Source organism: Diaphorina citri, unplaced genomic scaffold, assembly GCF_000475195.1.
Source record: "Diaphorina citri unplaced genomic scaffold, Diaci psyllid genome assembly version 1.1 scaffold375, whole genome shotgun sequence".
Classification (NCBI taxonomy): Eukaryota; Metazoa; Arthropoda; class Insecta; order Hemiptera; family Psyllidae; genus Diaphorina; species Diaphorina citri.
This window is the reverse complement of record NW_007377810.1, coordinates 149,389-158,065: the sequence shown is the minus strand read 5'-3', so window position 1 is coordinate 158,065 and position 8,677 is coordinate 149,389.

Below are 8,677 nucleotides of genomic sequence, written 5' to 3'. Positions count from 1 at the left end.
GGACCAATGGCTGAAACTTTGGATTTAGGCTCTAGGGACCTCAAAACGTGACTTTTAGCGGCAAAACCGCATTGAACGCACCAGTTTCAGACTTCACTGACTCTTTCAACTGCACTTTTAGTGATAAACTGAATGATTATTGTACTCCAAACAAAGATAATGGTCCATAGAACATAATAAGCTAGGTTAAAATCAGAAATATGTCATAACAACTTACCACTGACCCCAAATATATTTGTTCCCATGTGGGATCAGCGAACGTTAATGAGTTAGCAACCTTTCGCGTGGTTGGTGTAACCATTTCGTCTGGGGCAAATACGTGTTCCTTTGATTTCCCCCACTCGCACTGAATGAGGTTGATGTGAGTTGTGTGAATCGTGAATCCCAATCCCAGCGAAATTGGCGAGACGCGAGACAGAAATGTCTCGTATGATTGTGGACAATTGGACAATATTGCATGGACATGTTCAAGTTCAGTTCAGGTCACAAGCTATCACCAAACTTCAAGACTTAGGTACCTTATTTTCAACTCTAGACATCTGATGTGGAAATTTTTGCTTGCTCAAGGACTTTTCTGTTTTCTGCCATATCTTGTATTGTATCATTGTACCTACAAGGAAAGTAAAAAGGGACCGGGAGAGGAGAAGGTGGAGGAAGGCGGGAAAGGAAGGGGAAATGTAGAAAATGGCTGTAGCGGTGGAATGCAAGAGAAATGTAAGAAAGAAAGCAGAGAAAAATAAAGATGTGTACATAAAGGATGACGAAGAGAGAGAGAGAGAGAAAGAGAGAGAGAGAAAGAGAGAATGAATGATAGAAGTGATGGAATGCATGTACAAGAAAATTAAATAAAGACGAAAAAGCAAACAAAAAAGTTGATGACAAAGAGGGAGAGAAAGAAAGAGAAAAAACACAAACAAAGAATGAGAAAAGTTTTAGAATGTGTACATTGTACGAAGAAAAGTAGAAATGAATAAAAAATGGGAATACGCGTAGACGGAATAAACCTACAGAGAGATGGAGGAGAAAAGGAAACACAGAAACAGAGAAATAATGAGTGAAAACCGTGATGGAATGAGCACGAGTGATAAAATAGGCACAAGAAAAACTGATAAAATTAGGAATATACGAAAAACAAACAAAAAAGTAGTCATAGAAAGAGAACTGTTTTAACTTTTAACATGAACCTCTTATACCTCCTAAACTCCTAACACAAGTTCGGTAGATGTGGTAAATTGTAAAAAGCTTTTTTCCCAAATGAAAAAGGGAAGTAAAAGTTCTGGTGTGGAAAAAATCAAGATGCGTCGATGCGATGTATAATTGTAGATATAGCTATATCTATAATATACAGGGTGTCCCTCATCCTTGTCTCTAATATTGACACGGCTTGTGCAAGAAAAGGACAATTTGAACATGATAACAGTATTACAAAGTGTACAAATCATCAAGGAATATCATAACCGCGCAGGAGAAAAAACAGGGTATCTAAAAAAGGTACTTATAAGCTAAGTACTTAAAAATATACTCAGAGAAATACGTATTCTGTACTTAGATTAAAGAGAGACATACGGTAAAGAGAGATAATAGTATGATGGATGACGTTATAAGGTTTCAAATACGGCCTAGTCTAGTCTAGAATCCAGACATTGGAGTGCCTAAAAAATGAATGGTTCTTTCCTGTTGGGACACCCTTAATGTATCTACATTTATGTGTACCTATATTCAAATGTATTACCATTCGCTCCTCATCGTTTCTGTACCCGGGGCGGATTTTATCCTGATGGGATAATGTTCGTTCTCGGACCGGCTGGCTTTCTCCTATCCTGTCTTCCTTCTTTCTTCGATTTCGGGACCATAAGACCATAGCAGTTACGGTTCCCTCTGTCAAACCTCTTAAAAAAATAGAGCTACGTACTTACTTTTTATCTTTGGATGTTCGATTTCATTCTTGCATTTCAAATTTGAAGACATAACTTCATGTATTTCATTCATAATTCAAAAGTATCAGAAGATGGCGATACTTAAAGACGGCTACTCCGCCGGGCGTCTAGGGGTGAGCAATGTGTTTTCTTTCCATACAGAAGTTCGATTCCCAAAGGCAACATTTGATTCAAATATTTCAAGGGGCTACCTATATTTCCTGGTGTTCATGTCTTGACCCAGCAGCCCAGCACCATAAATAAATCGGTGATGCTCGCTCAAACTGTTGAAATAAAGGGATTGCTAATTGTTAGTCCTACATAGACAGCCTAAAATCCTGAATTAAGGGCTATATTCATACTTCTACCCATAAAGGAAACCTGATTCACCTGATAATAAATAATACCTTTGTATTAACCACCCTGTATATTAATATGGAGCATTCTGAAGACAAGACGAGAGGGAGGAGAAGGAATATTTCACTTTTATGACTGCTGTTATAAACTTTGAACATTTTGAAAGAATTTTTGCTATGCGAATTTTCTAATAAAAAAAAAAAATCCTCTTCACGCTACTTGAATTTTCGTGTAAAGGTTCATGAAAAGTTTTCGCAGTTATTTTTTTACTGAAAAATAAGAAAAAGGGGACTAAATACAAAATAGAGACCGTTCTTCTTTCACTTCCACATTCTCCCCTATATCCCCCCGTATTTTTGTACTTTATTCAAACCTAATGCAGTTGGGTAGGTATTCTGAAAAGAGTCACTGTAAGTAGGTATTATGAAAGGAAAAATTCTCAACTTTCTTACCTACCTCACGGCTTTTCTCTCCTCCTCCTCCTCCTCCTCCTCCTATTTTCTCCTGCTACTCTCTTCCTCTTGAAATCAATTGAGCCCTCATATTCTGTGTCAACTTTTAGCCTCTATGGAGACAGCCCAGGCTAGGTGTGCATATCTATGCCTCACGTATTTTCTTTCTCTTCCTTCTCCTCGTAAAATCAAGCGAGCCCTTATCCCCGCCCTTCACGCTCAGACCCAAGTCGGAACGTGTATGACGGAAAAAGCGCTAGACCTAGATCTATCATACCCTCTGAGACACTCCGGTGTGAAGATTTTTCCGCCAAATCCATACTTTCAAATACGATCTGGAGCGTGAGTGGCTAACCTTATAACTTATGCCTCCTTATTGCCTGAAGACGGGCCGGGGCTAGGTGTTCTGCATGACCATATTTTATTTGGAACATTGTCCCTCCTTTCCGGATCTCTCTTCCCCGCCCCCTTACTATTTTCAGTCTAATAGGTAAGTATATTACCCTCTGGCAACGACCCTGTCCCGCATCCCTGAAAGTTGACCCGAATCAAGTGTCCTTATATTTCCCTCCTGTCCCAGTTTCGAGGCGAAAATTCAATTAAAGCCCGTAGTAGTTAAGGGCCGTGGGACGCTCTTTATATTTTGTTTCGCTAGGAGAAAATGGAAATGGTGTTTCTACAAGGGCTTCATGCTGAGGGTAGATGCATAAAAAATATCTGTTATTATTTTAATGGAAAACTAACTTTTCTTCCAACACTTTTCTCTATCAAGGACATCGTCTTCGCTTTCGAGACAAAAAAAATACGAGAGGAAGGAAATGGATGAAACTACTATAGAAGAGGAAGGAGGAGGAGAAAGAGAAAGGAAGGAATGAGTGGGGATGAAACTAGTGAAAGGAAACAGGAGAAATGAATAATTGTGCGATGCAAGAGAAAGGGCCACCGTGATTTTGCGACGTAGCTATCCCAGAAGATTTTGTTCTCTGTACATAACAGTATCTATGTTAACGGCAATCTATGTAATACCTAGTCATTCCATGAAATGTCTAGCGTTCTTAGGCAAAGTGTATAATGAAATCGATAGTTATGTTACCGGCAACCTGTCTCCCTTCTCTCTTCGATTTCGGGACGATAAGACCATAGAAGTTACAGTTCCCTCTGTCAAACCTCTTAAAAAAAAAAAAAAACAGTCAGAGAGTATGGCGATTATTTGTTAGGTTTATATTAGACATCCTATGTATTAACATTATTCTTACCGTTTCTATTATTATTATAGAAACTATTATAGAAACGGTAAGAATAATGTCAGAGAGTATGGCTCTTCGCACGCCAGCCTATATAGTTAGCTTGAAGACTCGAACGTCTAAAAGAGCTAAGTGGTCGGGGTTAGTTCGCGGAAAGCCCAACAAACTCCCTTTCGTTCGATCAAAAGCAACACTGACGCAATGTTATCTCAAGAAGTCTAAACCATTTTAGAAAGAAAAGTGTCCTCCCTGAATTGCACTCATATCTGTCGATCCTAAAGCTGTGTCCACACATAGTTGACGGCCGTCGATTGATGTCGACTGAAACCGTACACTGCGTCAACAACATATGATTCACCTCGTCGATCGACGGCCATCGACCATGTGTGGACCCAAACTCACAGCGATTTCATTAGGAACTCTAATGGTGGATTACACCAACCTTCTTTCCAGCCTCAAACAGTCCGTTAGCTTAACAGCCCTGTTAAGCCAATATAAATTAAATGGAACTTAACTGGCTGTTAGCTTAACAGGAGTTCTAATGACTGAATAAAAAATATTGGTGAAATCCAACATAAATCTAATAGTTCCTTCCTTAAATCATGATTCTTTTTGTTATGAAGCTAAGAGCCTCTTCATCTTCACAGTGTTTATGGTTATCACTAGGAACTCTCCTGATGTAAACAGTAGCAATTCTGAAACAATTGTTCGCTGCCAAAGTACTCAAAGTAGGAACTCATGACTGGAAGCTCTATATAGAAGACGCCTTGAAGGTAATGCCAGTATTTCCCAACGAGGATGTTGACTAACAAAGAAAAGTTTACGCTCTTTACAGACGAGCATGCTACGTACCTAGGTCTGAGGGCCATTACTACAGAGACTATAATATATTCTCTAATTAACTATAAGTTGTCCTATTTTTGAACGTTTTTCACCCAAATGCGTTTGAGCAAAAGCCCTGTTTTCGCTGAACTAAGTGGTCTAATGTCCGTAACTCATGCTCAGACTGCTGTCAGACACTCTGTCAGACGTTCTGAGCGTGAGTGGCCGACATTAGGAATATAAGTCTTCTGTTTAGACCTGAAATTTGCACAAAAATTTTGTATACACACAAGGATCTGTCAAAAGACAAAGTTGGAAAAGCAAACGGGAAGTTCAACTTCTCCATAATACAATGGACGCAAAATTGTACCTACAGAGAAAAGGTCTTTCTATCACGGGTACCAGCTGATCTAAAAATTGTTCTAAAAATACATACCTACAGGCAAAAGTTAATCTAATTCTGACACGGAGAAAAGGAAAACGTTTTTATCGCTGGTGACGTAAAGTGTCTTCAGGTTTACCTCATTAGAATGCGTTGAAGTTCTTCAGAATTACCGAGATTTCTACCCTGCTACCTGCAGAATGTGTCAATTTCGCCCTTCAAAAATACCTTATATGGTGCAGCTCTTCAACAAAACTGCAATTTAGCATTTTTATCATTATTATTTCGAATAATTCGTTTTAACACTCTAAAATACCAGAGGTCGTTCACGCCGGAATTATCATTTTAAAACCCCATTATTCGGTACATTTTGCTAGAATTCTAATGATTCTAGCATAGAACAAGTTTCCTTGGAACACAAGTATCCACAGAATGTTTTCTGCATATCTCAGGAGTTTGTACTGAAGAAAATCACCTAATGAATGACCCCTTATTAAAGTAAATGATAATGGGTTGGCGTAGGTCGATAGATACCAGATCTATGTAGAGAGATACAGATACTAGTGTGTGGATAGTTAGTAGATCTATGTAGCCAATAAGTTCTGCAAGTGTGCTGATAGCAAAATGTATTACCCTAATTATCCGTAGAGAAAGAGAGGGAGGGAGAGAGAGAAGTAATGAGAAAGGTGATTGGACGTATGTCGGGCTCAATGGCCGAAGACTTCTTTTTCAATATTCCCAATGCCAAATTCGGGCTTTGAGCACTTCCTAATGATATTATTATACAAAAGCAAAGACAGAATAATTACCTCCTAATGATTTTATTATACAAAAGCAAAGACAGAATAATTAAAAACAACAACTTGAGCAGCGCGCTAAAACTTTTAGTTTCAATATGAACAAGTCAAGACTCAGGATGTCAGAAAGGCGTTCAATCTTGTGATCTTGTATGTGAGGCCGGAGGCTGTGCGACCAAAGTGTTCCCTCGCAAAGAGGAAACTGGAAAAGTTGCTAAGAAAATGTTTGCTCACTCTCACTCAAAACTTGAACTTTATCGAGGGAAAATTGTGAAAATCACGTTTCCGAGTAGCCCGCCGCAAGGTGCGGTGATAGGACCAAGCATGTTAAATTCATGAGGTCCCCAATTCCCCATGGATCGGGGATCACCAAAGTTAAGCAACGTTGGGTCCTACTGAGGCGGCAGGCGTGGCGCATTGTGGTGATAGCACGTTGAATGCACCACAGCATCAGTTCCTCATGGATTATATTACTGAAGTTATGCAACGTTAGGGCCCATGTCACAAAAAACCCTTAGCAGTCATACAGTCCCGTTTTACTCTATCCATCCACCTGAGATCCTTTCGAATCGTTAGGGTCAAGTGGACTGACTCCATTTGTCAATGGTACATTCGAATTTCAACCTCTGGCGATAGTGTAGCAGGGCCCAAAGTCTGACATCATCAGAACCGAAGATATCAGACCGAAGCCTAGGATGTAAGGATTTCCTGCAATCTGATTGGTTCCTTCATTTTGGGTTGATGACTCATTGCTGTCACATTGATCTGGATGAACTATAAGTATTTACTTACGTGAGTTTACCTCCTGCTGCATTTATGGATTTCCACGTTTTCCATCTGGTTATCAAGCCAATTATCCTACCTGGAATCAAACAAACCATTGAAAGAGAATTGAGCAGTTGCAACTGGGAAAATATTTTTAATAAAAGGTTGATTCTTACGTAAAAAGTTGTGAAAAATCCAAATCTGAGGTCAAAACTCTGAAAAAGTAACTTTAATAGGTTGAAAATTCAATTTTTAATTGCCGTTCTAATGAAAAAGTTCACAGAGTTGTGACGTCAGATTTTACGTCAAAATGCGCAGAAACGCTTGCGCACAAACAAACAAAGCGGGAGTCATGAATTATGACGTCATCGCCTACGGGAGCGTATGTGGTGACGTCAGACTTCAAGATTTACCGGTATTTTTTAGATCGATTTATCTCGGTATTTATAAGTCGTAGAGGAAGAAGAAAAATTCCGTTGGTCCTCATTTTTCCTGCTCTATGACTTTGAAACATCACCCAAGTAAGCGCAACTGATCTATTCGTGAATTTCAACCTAATCAACCTAGTTATTTTGGAGGGTAGCGCGCCTAACTTGGAAGAACTACGTCGAGGTTTCGATTTCCGCCCGGGGCGAAGTTCATCCTAATCAGATATGGTTCGTTCTCGGAACGGATGACTTTTTCCTAAGATTTCATCCCAATCAGATAAGGTTCGTTCTCGGAACGGCTGACTTTTCTCTATTCTGTCTTCTTTCTCTTCGCTTTCGGGACGATAAGACTTTAGCAGCTCCCTCTATCAAACCAGCATAAGGACTTGAAATTTCAAGAGCAATTAAAACTAATGACCACTCCAGCTTTGTTCGACCTGTGGTCAACCCAATACTCCAATCTCCAACCTGTCTACATCATGATGTTATCTCGACTCCCAAATCTTCACACTCAACAGAAATTCTGTGTGAATTCCATTCGAATAGAGATTCCGAAAAAGTTCATTGTGCTTTGTTGGCGTTGTTCTTGTTTTTGTTGGTGATGTTTTTGTTGTTGTTGTTTTTTTTTTTTTTTTTTTTTTTTTTTTTTAGTTGGGAAGGGGGTTTCATTGGTGGTCTCCCCACATGTCTGGCTGCTCTGATTTGGCGGGTATATCTGATCACCTGATCAGTCTGTAGTCCGTAGTTTTGGAAACATTCTCTGGTGGATCGTCGATTGATCCATTCTTCAAAATCTTTCTGTTATCATTTTCTGACATCACAGATCTCACCTCCAAAGACGCGAGGGTTGAACAAGGTCCCACCTGAGGAAATTTTTATCATCCTATTGAATCTTACATGATCGATCGGGGTTGTTTGGTTAGTCTTTGGTTTTGAAGTAGGATTAGAAATCCTTAACATAGTGGTTATCATCGAAAAACATTGATCGACGAAGTTAAACCGTCCACAATTAATCGCTGTTCGTCAATAGATTATAATTATGTTGACGCAGCTTTATTATCTTAAAATCAATTGGGACGGTTTGGTTGATTAATCTTTGGTTTTGAATTTGTAAATACCTAACCTACCTTTATTAGCGCGTAGTCGGCTTCAAAACCAAACCTATGAAAAGCCAGCCTAGTTAGCTTAGTTGGTAGTGCGTCTGCCTTGTAAGCGCTAGGCCGCGGGTTCGATTCCCGCCCGGGGCGGATTTTATCCTGGTGGGATAATGTTCGTTCTCGGAACGGCTGGCTTTCTCCTATCCTGTCTTCCTTCTCTCTTCGATTTCGGGACGATAAGACCATAGCAGTTACAGTTCCCTCTGTCAAACCTCTTAAAAAAAAAAAAACCTACGTCAATAGTTTGAAGAGACGCCCGGCATAAATCAACACGGAACAGAGTTTTGATGTTTTACTGATTTTTTTTTTTTTTTTTTTTTTTTTTTTTTTTTTTTATTTTATGTTAAAATTTTTTTT